The following is a 12,746-nucleotide window of genomic DNA, read 5'->3' on the forward strand; positions in this document are numbered from 1 at the left end:
TGAGTCCGACTTGTTGTGACCCTATGGACTGTAGCCTGCCAGGCTCCTCTGTCCATGGGATTCCTCAGGCAAGAATACTGGAGTGGGTTGCCACTTCCTCCTCCAGGGGATCTTCCGGACCCAGGGATTGAACCCAGGTCTCCTGCACTGGCAGGAAGATTCTATGCTGCTAGCATTACCTGGGTAGTCTCCATGTGTCTGACTCTTTTCGACCCCATGAACTACGGCATGCCAGGCTTCCCTGTCCTCCACCAGCTCCTGGAGCTTGCTCAAACTCATGTCCATCGAGTCGGTGATGCCATCCAGCCATCTCATCCTCTGTCGTCCCCTTCTCCTCCTGCCCTCAATCTTTCCCAGCATCAGGGTCTTTTCCAATGAGTCAGCTCTTCGCAGCAGGTGGCCAAAGGATTGGAGTTTCAGCTTCAGCATCAGTCCTTCCAATGAACATTCAGGAGTGATTTCCTTTAGGATGGACTGGTTGGATCTCCCTGCAGCCCAAGGGACTCTCAAGAGTCTTCTCCAACACCACAGTTCAAAAGCATCCATTCTTTGGCACTCAGCCTTCTTTATGGTCCAACTCTCACAACTGTACATGACTACTGGGGAAATTATAGCTTTGACTAAACCGCCCTTTGTCAGCAAGGTGATGTCTCTGCTTCTCAATACACTGTCTAGGCCTCTATAGATATTACTAGGTCTTTTTGCAGGTGGTGCTGCCCAGTATCTTGAGACCAGTTCCATCCGGCTCCCTTTGTCACCTGCTTGTCTTCCAGGGGACTTAGAGATGCTTCTTTAATTTCAGCACAGCAGGTCTCGATTTGATTTCATTTTTATTAACTTCGCCTGAAACCCAAATGAAGCCATTCAAGCTAGAATCATGATCCTTTCTCACTTTGGTAAAATTTTCTTCTGTGGACGAACCTTGACTATTGTTTCTGCCCCAATTTGCTTTCAAATTATCTTCAGGAACGCTAATTAGAAGCAGATCCTTTTCTTTCTCATTTATAATTTTAATCTCTCACCATTTACATCTATTTCTTCCAATTGTTCTGCATTCTGGGAACGTGTCCCATCTTTTTACATGCCAGAAAACTGATTGTTTTCTTTGGCAGTTCCATTTCTTACATAATCTTGCTGCAAATTTAAATTTGGTCATCGAGTTTTGTGTTTTTGTTTGTTTGTTTTTAAGCTATGTCCATGTTAGTCTTATTCTGTTCTGTTCTTAGATTCCATGAACGCCTTTGTCTTTGCACAACTGGAGGAATAAAATAAGTCTAAATACTTCAAATTCCCAAATAAAAATCCCAATTACTTAGGAAGCTCAAAACCTAGAACATTTTCCAAATGATACTTTAGGAAGGAAATCTCTTTTAAATGCCTCTCCTTTTCAAAGTCAAGGTGTGTGTATCAGTTGCTCAGTTATGTCCAACTTTGCAACCCCATGGACTGTAGCCCGCCAGGCTCCTCTGTCCATGGGATTCTCCAGGTAAGAATACTGGAGTGGGTAGCCATTCCCTTCTCCGGGGGATCGCCCCAACCAGCGATTGAATCTGGGTCTCCTTGATTGAATCTGAGCCCCTTGGAACTCAAGGAGGTCAAACCAGTCAGTCCTTAAAGGAAATCAGTCCTGGATATTCGTTGGAAGGACTGATGCTGAAGCTGAAGCTCCAGTACTTTGGCCACCTGATGGGAGGAACTGAGGCATTGGAAAAGACCCTGATGCTGGGAAAGATTGAAGGCAGGAGGAGAAGGGGACAACAGAGGATGAGATGGTTGGATGGCATCACCGACTCGATGGCAAGCTCTGGGAGTTGTTGATGGACAGGGAAGCCTGACGTGCTGCAGTCCATGGGGTCTCAAAGAGTCGGAAGCTACTGAGTGACTGAACTGAACTGAAGCATTTAACAGGGTGCCAGGCAGTGAGAAGCGTGTGTGTTGTGTGTGTGCATGCTCATTTCTGTCCAACTCTTTTCAACCCGCATGGACTTCAGCCCACCAGGCTCCTCTGTCCATGGGATTTCCCAGGCAAGAATACTGGAGTGGGTCGCCGTCTCCTCCTCAAGTGGATCTTCCCAATCCAGGGTTAGAACCTGGATCTCCTGCATTGGCAGGCAGATCCTTTACCACTGAGGCACCTGGGAAGCCCCCAGAAAGGGCTGAATGTGTAATAAAACCAGCTCCACAGCATCGGAAATTTCAGCTCAATGTGGTAAAGATTAAGAAACACATGTAAGCTTGTAAATAAACCCATAAAAGCACCATATCGTGCTGTGAATCTTGACGTGGGCGATAGGAACGGATTGAGAAAAATAGATTTGTTTGGGGAAAAAAGAAATGGCCAAGGTACATATCCATCTGAAGCCTGGCTAGTATTCCCTCCAGAAAATAGATTCACCTCGGCTCTGTCTCTCTTTCCTCCGTGGCTCCAACGCTCCTAGAAAGTCTTGACTTCTCCTTTGATCATTAGGGACAAAAGGAGACAGTGAATCACATGTTGACTAAATAGGGTGCACATACCTTAGCCCTCACCGGACCTCACGAGATGCTTTCAATTTGGAAACCATGAGGTTTCGTGAGAATGATACACCAGACCACCTGTTGCCCACCTGTGAGTGGAAACGTGGTGGGATCTTGTTTTCTTAAGAAAATGAGAACAGGGTTGCTCTCCACACCTACGGAGGCATACGGGGCTATGGATGCTAACAAAGCCACCAAGATGTCACCTGGTCACAAGATGGCCGAGAGTACAGTCACGCCGTGATGACAGGCTAGAACCCAGACCCTGAAAACTGGCAGCTTCTTTCCAAGTCCCCCTGCCCCTGGCTGTTTGAAAGGCTCCGATCCACAACCTCAGCCACTCAACAGCTTGCGTAAGATTTGAAGCAAAATTATCAGGTTGGTGCAAAAGTCATCGCCGATTTGCACGGTTGACCTTTGCCGTTTGATACTGGAATACATGCTTAAATAAATGCGGTTATAGCATATTGTGATTTGAATGCACATTCTTGCTTTATGGTGATTTTATTTTATTTTATTTTTTTGGCTAATGACTAGCTGTTTATTTTATATTTATCTTATTTCATTTTTTAAAATTTATTTTAGACTACAGAAATGATGGTAGGCAAAAAGCAAAATCGAGTGATTTTTTAAAAGCAATTATTTGTTTATCTATCTATGTATCTATCTATCTATTTTTCACTGTGCTGGGTCTTCACTGCTGCTCACAGCTTTTCTAGTTGTCGCCAGTGAAGGCTACTGTCTCGTTGCAGCCACGGGCTTCTCACTGCGGTGGCTTCTCTTGTTGCTGAACACGGGCTCAAAGCAGGCAGGCTTCAGTAGTTGTGGCTTGTGGGGCTCAGTTGCCCCATGGCAGGTGGAATCTTCCATGACCAGGGATCGAACCAGTGTTCCCCTGCATGGGCAGATGGACTCTTCACCAGTGGACCACCAGGGAAGTCCCTGAGTGCATTTTTTAATTCAAGTTCAAAATGGGTCGTTAATGCGGCGGGGACAACTTGCAACATCCACAATGCCTTGGGCCCAGGAACTGCTAACGGATGGACAATTCAGTGGTGGTTCGAGAGGTTTCGCAAAGAAGATGAGCGCCTAAAGTGTTTCATCAGTAGACAGCTGGGCTCTGTGAGGCATTTTGCTAAAGTTCACGGGCTTACACAAAGGTAAGACACAATGAAAACACTTGGCCATGGAGTGGCACTTAGCTCAGTTAATCGAGGATCCACCATCATTTATAATACCTATTCAGATGTCAGCCTCAGCGTTTGACTAAAGTAAAAGCAATGCTTTTTAGTTTCTCCCGCCAGAGGCACAAGTCCCTTGCTGGAAGATTTCCTGTTGAAAGAAAGCTTTGGGGATGAAAGGCTGGTAACGGTGTCGAGCGTGAGTCACTCAGTCGTGTCTGACTCCTGGGGACCCCATGGACTGTCACGCACCCACCTTCCTCTGCCACGCAATTCTCCAAGCAAGAACACCAGAGTGGGTTGCCATTCCCTTCTCCAGGGGAGTCTCGCAACCCAAGGATGCAACCTGGGTCTCCTATACTGCAGGCATCTTCTTTAATGTCTGAGCCGCTAGGGAAGCCTAACTGTGTGTGTGTGGACAACTCATGAATTTGAAAATTTGATGCGGGTGGTAAGGGAAGGTTTTGAAGTGATGTCAAAATAAAATATATCCTCTCTTGGTTTAAAACAGTTATATTTCGAGACTGTTCCAGTGGAGAGTTTAATACTCTGCCTTCCAATGCAGGGGGCATGGGTTGGATCCCTGGTTGGGGAACCAAGGAACCATGTGCAGTGATCGTCGCTGTTCAGTCGCTCAGTCGTGTCCGACTCTTTGCGACCCCGTGGACTGCAGCACACAAGAGTTCTCTATCCGTCACCATCTCTTGGAGATTGCTCAAACTCATGGCCATCAAGTCATCCCTGAGGCCATCCAACCATCTCATCCTCTGTCGCCCCCTTCTCCTCCCGCCCTCAATCTTTCCCAGCATCAGGGTCTTTTTCAATGACTCAGTTCTTGGCATCAGGTGGCCAGAGTAATGGCGTTTCAGCTTCAGCATCAGTCCTTCCAATGCATATTCATGACTGATTTCCTTTAGGATGGACTGGTTGGATCTCCTTGCAGTCCAAGGGACTCTCAAGAGTCTCCTCCAACACCACAGTTCAAAAGCATCAATTCTCCCTTGCTCAGCCTTCCTTATAGTCCACATGCAGTGTGGTGCAGCCAAACATTTAAAAAAAAAAACAAAAAAACAGCTGTACCATTAAAAACTTAATAAAACAGTTACATTTCCAAGCTCCTCTGGGCAGTCAGATCAGAGCCAAGTGTTATCCCTGACCTTCTTTTGGGACTGCACTTACTCGGTTAAGGTCTTCATGTGTTTGGTCATTCAGTCGTGTCCGACTCTTTGCGACCCCATGGACTGTAGCCTGCCAGGCTCCTCTGTCCATGGGATTCTCCAGGCAAGAATACTGGAGTGGGTTGCCATGCCCTTCTCCAGGGGATCTTCCTGACCCAGGACTCAAACCCACATCTACTACATTGCAGGTGGATTCTTTACCGACTGAGCTACCATGGAAGTCCACATTTATAAAGAAGATGAACTGGCAAATATTAAAAAAAAAGAAGTCACTGGTTTTGAGCTTGCTGGTTGGGGAAATCAAACCTACTTCATCTTTTTTATGTTTTGCTCAAAATCCAGCCAACCTTCCTTCTTTCTTTCCTCCTTCCTTCCCTCATTCCCTACAGAGCAGCACTTAGGATCTTTACTGTCACAAGCTGTATCTTTTTTAGTTGCAGCATGTGGGATCTAGTTCCGTGACCAGGGGTCGAACCCTGGCCCCCTGCATTGGAAACACAGAGTCTTAGCCACTGGGCCACCAGGGAAGATCCCCTAAAACCTTTCTATAGCCTACTTATTTTACTTATCACCTGAATGTGTGATGCTATCATTTCTATGAAACACTTACTTAGTTGCTCAGTCGTGTCTGACTCTTTGTGACCGCATGGACTGTATCCCTCCAGGCTCCTCTGTCCATGGAATTCTCCAGGCAAGAATCCTGGAGTGGGCTGAAACACTGAGATAGTATATTTCTACCTATTTTATTGTGATCGCCGAGTATTCAGTTAAACGTTTATCAAAAGGCTATAACGCGCGGTTCAGGAGAAATTGTATGAGGTAAGATAAAAGAAGAAAGTTCTCTCTGCGGAGAACAAGCCTTGACCTCAACGGTCGCCCTTATCATAGGGCAGACACGTGTTCTTGCCTGGACACTTCACAGGCTCAAGATCAGAAAGAGAGCCGTTCCTGTCACTTAAAGCGGAGGTCAAGTGAAGAAGTTGCTCCCAGACACAGCAGAATGGATGATGAGGCAGGGTATCTATATCCACAAAGACCTTCTAAATCCAGGCTAAAATGGACGGCTTTCCTACATCCCTCCCTGTGTAACCCCGGCCCACGTGGTTGGGGTGAGCTGCAAGCTAGACACACTGCTGGAAAACAAAGCTGACGGGATTCCTTCTCAATGAGGGAAGAGCCCATCATTGTGGGAAATCCCACTTTAAATCTGGTGGTGTACATACTTCTGAAGGGGAAGTGGTTTAGAAGGTTGGATGTCATTCATTTCTTTCCTCCAATGTCTTTTGTTTGATCATTGAAATAGTCTTGAATGAGGGTCACAAATCAATACATAGATGGATATCTGAATATGTGCTCAAGGCTATAGTTAACATGGAGAACGAATAAGGACCTGCTGGACAGCTCAGGGAACCCTGCTCAATACTCTGTAATAACCTTATGGTCACCAGGGGGAAGGATGGGGGAAGGGATAGTCAGGGAGTCTGGGATGGACATGGACACACTGCTGTATTTACCATGGAGAACCAGCAAGGACCTGCTGGACAGCCCAGGGAACCCTGCTCAATACTCTGTAATAACCTTATGGTCACCAGGGGGAAGGATGGGGGAAGGGATAGTCAGGGAGTCTGGGATGGACATGGACACACTGCTGTATTTACCATGGAGAACCAGCAAGGACCTGCTGGACAGCACAGGGAACCCTGCTCAATACTCTGTAATAACCTTATGGTCACCAGGGGGAAGGATGGGGGAAGGGACAGTCAGGGAGTCTGGGATGGACATGGACACACGGCTGTGTTTGACATGGAGAACCAGCAAGGACCTGCTGGACAGCACGGGGAACTCTGCTCAATACTCTGTAATAACCTGATGGTCACCAGGGGGAAGGATGGGGTAAGGGATAGTCAGGGAGTCTGGGATGGACATGGACACACGGCTGTATTTACCATGGAGAACCAGCAAGGACCCGCTGGACAGCACAGGGAACTCTGCTCAATACTCTGTAATAACCTGATGGTCACCAGGGGGAAGGATGGGGTAAGGGATAGTCAGGGAGTCTGGGATGGACATGGACACACTGCTGTATTTAACAGGGAGAACCAGCAAGGACCTGCTGGACAGCACAGGGAACTCTGCTTTACGTCACGTAGCAGCCTGGATGGGAGGGGAGTTTGGGGTGTGTGTGTAGATACATGTATATGTATGACTGAGTGCCTTCACTGTTCAACTGAGACTACTGCAGTAAAAAATAAAAAGTAAAAAAAAAAGAAAGAAAGAAAATTTACATGTACCCTAATGTTCAGAGCATTGCTGTTTTCATTCTGTCGCTTAGTCGTGTCTGACTCTTTGTGACCCCATGGACTGCAGCACACCAGGCCTCCCTGTCCATCACCAACTCCCGGAGTTTACTCAAACTCATGTCCATTGAGTCGGTGATGCCATCCAGCCATTTCACCCTCTGTCGTCCCCTTCTCCCGCCTTCAATCTTTCCCAGCATCAGGGTCTTTTCCAGTGAGTCAGCTCTTGACATCAGGTGGCCAAAGGATTGGAGCTTCAGCATTAGTTTTTCCAATGAAGATTCAAGACTGATTTCCTTTAGGATTGACTGGTTTGATGTCCTTGCCATCCAAGGGACTCTCAAGGGTCTTCTCCAGCACCACTGATAGAAAGCAGTTCTTAATGAACTAAAACTCTGACCGTGATGGCACCATAACGTCAAACTTCCAGCCTCCAGAAGTGTGAGGAACAAGCGTTTGTTGTTTAAGTCTCTGGTATTTTTTTAGACTAAGAATCAGCAAGAGAAGTCGCCTCTGGACCAAAGAGACCAGGGGACTGTAATCTGAGGGAGCCAGTGTAGGCTGGACCTGGGGACCCAGAACCAGTATGCTTATCTGCACACGCGTATGCTGTGGGCTCAGTCGTGTCCGACTCTTTGTGACCCCATGGACGGTAGCCCACCAGGCTCCTCTGACCAAGGGAGCCTCCAGGCAAGAATACTGGAGTGGGTTGTCATGCCCTCCTCCGGGGAATCTGCCCAACGTAGGGATCAAACCCACATCTCCTGGATTGATATAAGGATTCTTTACCACTGAGCCACCTGGGAAGCCTCACGTGTGCACGTGATAACAGGCACATTTAGTTGAAACATATTGCACGCTGCGTAATTTTGTTGAACACATTCCCGGAATCAGATTTGTAATCTGGAATTCTCCCTTGAGCTTTCAACCTTCACATGCCCGAATCTAATATTTTCAACTTGAGGACAATTCATGATAAGGATAACATTTCTTGTTACGTATGATCAGTTCAGAAGCTTTTGGAACAAGACATGCTGCTAGAGATAAATCAATGACTTAGATAGAAAATTGGTAGACAGGTAGCCAAAAACAAAGCACCGGTTCATCACTAACAAGTGATTCAATCTTACAAGAGAAATAAAAAGCCTTTCAAGGATGAACCTAAATCTTTCCACTAATTCCATCCCCAATATGGGAACCGTGTAAAAAAAAAAATGGAAATTTACAAGTATCAAAAAAAAAAAAAAAAAACAGCTACTTTCATGTCACCAAGACTCATCTTTTTTATATGAGACAATATCGCCTACTTAAATCTGAAGCTATTTTTGCATTTGCTTCATCTGCGCAGGTACTATATTTAAGGCAGACGTGGGATGGAGAAAACAGCTCTGACACCAGGGGATTAATTTAGAGGTTTCACTTGAAAAATAGCCTCACCTTCCTCTAAATTAAGAAATATTTACTCTGACTCTGCAGATGTCCAGTGGGGAAAGAAATGATCGGGCCCTAGGTTTCTAGATAAATGTCTCTTTATAGTGTTATAAATTGTGCCTTGCAAATTAAACTTCTACAAGCAAAAGTTCCCTTTCATTTAGGGAAAACAGACGTCATTAATACAATGCCTTTCTTTCCCAATTGTAGCGTTTTCGCCTACACTTACGAGAAGTTAAAAATAGCCAAATGTGACTGAGAACCCTCAGAACAGAGCAATGACAAAAGAGAAAGCATAGTAAATCTGTCAATGATTAAGAAAAACCGAACTGCAAAAGTTGCCGTAAAGAATAAAAACCCTTGTTTTCTTTTGCAGAAGCATGCTAATCCTTTCTCAGTCTATTTATATCAGCGAGTGGCTCCAAATAAAATCTGCAGAAAAGACCAAGTTTTAAGCAGACATTTTCCTTTTGCTTTGACTGTTCTGTGTCACCAGATGGATGACTCTGGTTTCTCGAAACTAACAGTTTCATTAAACTGCAGATGTTTAAAGAACGGTGCGTTTAGAAAAGTCAAGTCGCTCACAAATGAACAGCATCGCTCTATCTGTCATCCGGGTCTAAGGATCTGGGGATGCAAAAGTGAACCAAATCCATTTTTTTTTTTTCAACCTCACTGAGGGTAACTGAGGATGCAGGGAACAGTCCTGAGGAACAGTAGGAGGCAGGGTTGTAGAATAAACAACTCTGCCCGGAGAGGAGACCCGTTGTGTCCGCCAGAAAGGTCGGAGGACATGCAATCTCAGCTCTGCCCCATTAGGACCTGCAAAGAACCACCTCTCCAAGGCAGGATATATAACACAAGGAACTTTAAAAAAAAAAAAAAAAGAAAGAAAAAGAAAAGCGATACTGCTAAATAAGAAGAGTCATTCAATAAGGGTGGGGTGTGACAAGGGTGCTGGCCGAGGTGAGGAGGTTGGGCTTGAAATCTAGCTTGCAGAGAAGAGATTGTTCAGACTGCAAGAAAATGGACTGAGGGGCTTCCCTGGCGGCCCAGTGGCTAGAACTCTACACTTCCAGTGCTGGGGGCCTGGGTTCAATCCCTGGTCAAGGAACTAGGTCCCACAGGCTGCAACTAGCTGTGCATATGCCACGACCAAAGACCTCGTGTGCCTCAACTAACATCTGGCAGAGGCTAATAAATACATTTTTCTTTTTAAAAAAGGAGAGAGGTAACGTAGCTTCCTGGGTTCGATCCCTGGATTGGGAAGATTCCCCCTGGAGAAGGGAAAGGCTACCCACTCCAGTATTCTGGCCTGGAGAATTCCATTGGACTGTGTAGTCTGTGGGGTCGCAAAGAGTCGGGCATGACTGAGCAACTTTCACTCATTCAATGTAGCTTATAAAAAATAATAATAATAAAACACTAAGAGACTTCCCTGGTGGCCCAGTGGTTAAGACTTCACCTTCCAATGCATGGAATGCATGTTCCATCCCTGGTCAGGGAGCTAAGATCCCACACGGCTCTCGGCCAAAAAAAAAAAAAAAAAAAGAAAATTAAAACATAAAATGGAAACAACATTGTAACAAATTCAATAAAAGGTTTCTGGTGGCTGAGCAGGTAAAGAATCCGCCTGACAAGCAGGAGACCCGGGTTTGATTCCTTGGTCGGGAAGATCCCCTGGAGAAGGGAGAGGCTACCCACTCCGGTATTTATGGGCTTCCCTGGTGGTTCAGCTGATAAAAGAGTCTGCTTGCAATGCGAGAGACCTGGGTTCGATCCCTGGGTTGGGAAGATCCCCTGGAGGAGCGCATGGCAACCCACTCCAGCATTCTGGCCTGGAGAATCCCATGGACAGAGGAGCCTGGTGGGCTACGGTCCATGAGGTGGCACAGAGTCAGACACAACTAAGCAACTAAATACAGCACAAAAAAGTTAAAAAAAAAAAAAAAGAAGAAGATGGTCTGAAATAACACTAAAAATTGAGTCAATGTGTATATTGCGTGCCTCCAGTCAGATCTGTGAAACAGGCTACCCCCTTTTTCACTAACGATTTCCGTCATCTTCATCTGTGGGTTTATCTGGGTGGGAGCATCATGATGAGAAAAGGACAGGAAAGCATTAAAGGGGCTTCTGTTGAGGGGAGAGCCATGCACCGCAGATGCAGTAAGCTCAGCTGTAGCCTCCCAGATCTGCGACAGCTATAGCACAACCCTCGGGTACCACCATCCCGGACCCAGAGAAGGGAGCGGGGCTGGGGAACAAATGAATGAATGAAAACACAATAAAGGCAATCACCTCCTCAGTCTGCTAGGAGCTCGTCCACGGCCTCCTTTCTCCTAAGCTGTCTGTTCCCCAAATCTGGTCCCTGCCTGCCTCCTCCATCACTGAGTGAGACAGGCAGGACGAGGATGCTGGGGACGCGTCCCATGAAGCCATCAGACTTGGCCGTGATGGTGGGACATGTTGAGAGCATGCCACCGTGAGCGTGTGTGAGCATTCGATGGCCACTCGGCACAGGGGACCCGCAGATACACGTCGCCGCAAATACAGTGAGTGGAGTGAAAGTCGCTCGGTCGTGCCCAACTCTTTGCGGCCCCATGGACTGCCAGGCTCCTCTGTCCATGCGGATTCTCCAGGCCAGAAAACTGGAGTGGGTTGCCATGCCCTTCTCCAGGGGATCTTCCAAAGCCCAGGGATCGAACCCAGGTCTCCCAAACTGCAGGCGGATTTTTTTTTACCATCTGAGCTGCCGGTGATCGCTGCAAATGTGATCTGGTAGAAAGCAGAACTCAAAACATCCTTTTGAAAATTTCTTTGAAAACCCCGAGTACTAAGTGCTTTTATACAGGATGTACTAAATAATACATAGCAAGCAGAGTCGTGAGCACGGTACACAGTGTGAGAGTTCCAGACGCCTTTCTGTAACCATATATTTTCAGCTCCCTGTTATCGAAAGAATAATAAAAAAAAAGAAACAGACTTAAAAAAAAAAAACACACAAAAAAACTTTTGTGTCTTTATTGCTTAAACTTTCCTGATATGCTTGGGAATTGTGTAGATGGAAAAGAAAATGCTTCCAGGATGAAAATGAAAAATTAACGACTTTTAAAATTGAAGCATAAAAGCAAGGAGGGGAAAAAAAAGATTGTGTTATTTTCTCCCTCAGTCAACTCTATTTATAATCCAAAGCTTTTCCTCCGCAAGTAGATGGGGTTTTAAAATGAATCTTACCCTATAGTTTTTTTTTTTTTTTTTGGAATGTGCCTGTGACTTTCATCATACGAAGAAAGAGGTTGGGAGTGAAATAGGAGGCAATGAGACGGATGTTCACGACTGGGATCACACTGGTTAATTATTGAAGACTGGAAAGGAATCTACATTTCCCGGAGAGAGATGGCATCGTAGCCTAGTGACAAAGTCAAGTTGAATAAATAGGTTTCGGGAAAACTTACTGATTGCTTGATGCGGTTTACAAATTAAAGAGACACTGAATGCATTTTAATGAAGGTAACTACGCACACACAGAGAGAAAGGAATATTCTTTGTAGCTTCACACACACACACATACACACACACACACAGTCAGAGGTATGCTATTTCACAGCGGGACAAACCCTAGTTTGGAATGGCTTGAACAATGACCACGACTAGCACGCCAATGATTCTTGATGGATGCCTTTCGTATCAAGCATTCATTCAGGGTTCCAAAGTCAGGACTCTGTGTTTAACGGGATGAATGTTTCGACCTACCGGCAGATGACAGACCCAACATCCTTCACACAAAAATGGAATTCCCCGCCCTGCTTTCCGACTCTCTCTCTCTAGAACGTAAATCTCCTCCACCCTGCTTCCCACGGCCCTGAGCAGCTAGGACTGGCAGAAAGGAAAAGTAAAAAATGCAGGAGCAGAAATCTATTCCCAGATTTTTTTTTTTAAAGTTTCTCTGTCTTTAAAAAATTGTGTTTATTTATCTTAATTGGAGGATAATGACTTGACAACATTGTGATGGCTTTTGCCAGGCATCAATATGAATTGGCCAGAGGTACACACATGTCATCTACATCTTCAACCCCCTTCCCACCCCCCTCCCCACCCAAACCCTCCAGGCTGTCCCAGAGCACCGGCTTTGGGTGCCTTGC

This window comes from Dama dama, chromosome X (assembly GCF_033118175.1).
Source record: "Dama dama isolate Ldn47 chromosome X, ASM3311817v1, whole genome shotgun sequence".
NCBI lineage: Eukaryota > Metazoa > Chordata > Mammalia > Artiodactyla > Cervidae > Dama > Dama dama.